Raw genomic sequence first — 1,551 nt, 5'->3', positions numbered from 1 at the left:
AGAGAGAGAGAGAGAGAGAGAGAGAGAGAGAGAGAGAGAGAGAGAGAGAGAAGGGAGGAAAAGGGCCTGCAGGCGTGCGGCACTAAATAAATAACACGCGACTGCTGGAACAGCGGACAACAACATGTGCCGCGCCGCCTCGGGGTCGGCGCGAGGCTAGGTGGTGCCGAAGATACCAAAGGATCCGACCCACCCCTCCCCCGCAGAGTATCTTGTTCTCCGCGCCCGCCTAACTTTGCCACCCCCTCCCACTATCTTATTTGTGAGATTGCAGTAGCTCAGCTGAAGCTTGTTTGCCTCGCAGGCTCCGCTCAGTGCTTCCTCCCCGGCTCCGACTGTTTTCCATGACGTGTTCTCAGGGATCGACGGAGCCGCTTTTGGGGGCGCGCCGTCGTAGTAGCTGCTTATTTAGACAACGTCCTCGCTTGCCATGTTTTTCTTACCCAACGACGTTGTCTTTGTTTAACCCTGATTTAACGCTTATAGTGCCACAGAAAAAAAAGTTTCGCTGTCAGCTAATACATTTGCTTCTATTTGGACAGATAACCTAATGAATTGCTATATGAGCTTTTTTTAACAGATTATTGACGAATCTTTTTTTCCCGTGTGCCAAACGCAGTTGTCCTCTTCCAGCAGGGGAGGAGGCGATGAAGTGCAGCCAGCCCTAATGGAATATCAGGAGAAGAGGGCGTAAAGGCGTGGGGGCCATAAGGACTCTGCCTTGGCGCTGCGAGTGTTTCTCTGCTAGTTTACAAGCAGTTGGGGCGGGAATGCCGAGATAGTTGCGAGTCGAGGAGGCGGAGGAAGGGGGAGACCGACGAACGGGAGGAGCGAGGGAGGGGGTGGTCAGATCGGTAGCAGACGTCTGCTCCCCCTCCTCCGCGCTCCTCCCTCTTCCCTCCCGCCCGGGGTGAGAAGGGTCAGACAAGTGTTCTCAGACGACCGGGCGTCTTGACCAACTTTGAACAGATTTCTTTTCTTTTTTTTTCTCCACCATACCGCCACGGCTGCGCCATAACAATCGTTGTATCTGTGAATGTAAGTTGGCAAGTTGGTGCGTGAATGTGAGAGAAGTGCACCCCAGGGGGGTACGTGTGCGTGCGTGTGCTCTGCAAACCAAACTGTCTTGCAAGATGTTCGCCGTTACGACCCCGTCACGTTTCAGCAAACGCGAGCTCTCCTAGCGCCTAGTATGTAGGCAACATCTTTCCTGCAATGCATGCGTGTACTGCGGGTTGGCCTACCCCGAGTCTCACAGGCGCCGAACCACCACGAATCTGAGAAAGAACGCGCATAAACTTTTTCGGACGATCACTAAAAGAACTGAAATCTTGTTGTGAGCAGTTTGATTTATTGCAGAGCTTGCGCGTGTATTTCGGACCACATGCCGCGCGTGCTCCCGGCGGATTACCCCTGTTGTTGAGACTCGTCGCAGCGGTCGGTATCAGCGCACATCGGAATGGTAAACCCGAGCGGAAGTGATCCGCGCCGCCGAGTGCCGCCCTAAATGGGTATGGCAAAGGGGCCGTTAGCCGCGCTCCAGTGCAGAAT

At 54.3% G+C, this 1,551-nt stretch overlaps 1 protein-coding gene across 1 annotated transcript in view; it reads right to left on the bottom strand.

Annotated features, from left to right (window-relative positions):
- The window catches only part of LOC113217360 (alkaline phosphatase, tissue-nonspecific isozyme-like), a 105,815-nt gene that overhangs the window by 81,915 nt on the left and 22,349 nt on the right, over positions 1-1,551 (bottom strand). The gene's annotated exons all lie outside the window — the stretch shown is intronic.

This window comes from Frankliniella occidentalis, unplaced genomic scaffold (assembly GCF_000697945.3).
Source record: "Frankliniella occidentalis isolate FOCC.00 unplaced genomic scaffold, Focc_3.1 Scaffold43, whole genome shotgun sequence".
Taxonomy (NCBI): Eukaryota; Metazoa; Arthropoda; class Insecta; order Thysanoptera; family Thripidae; genus Frankliniella; species Frankliniella occidentalis.
The sequence above is the reverse complement of the archived record's forward strand: the minus strand, read 5'-3'. Positions and strand labels throughout refer to the sequence as shown.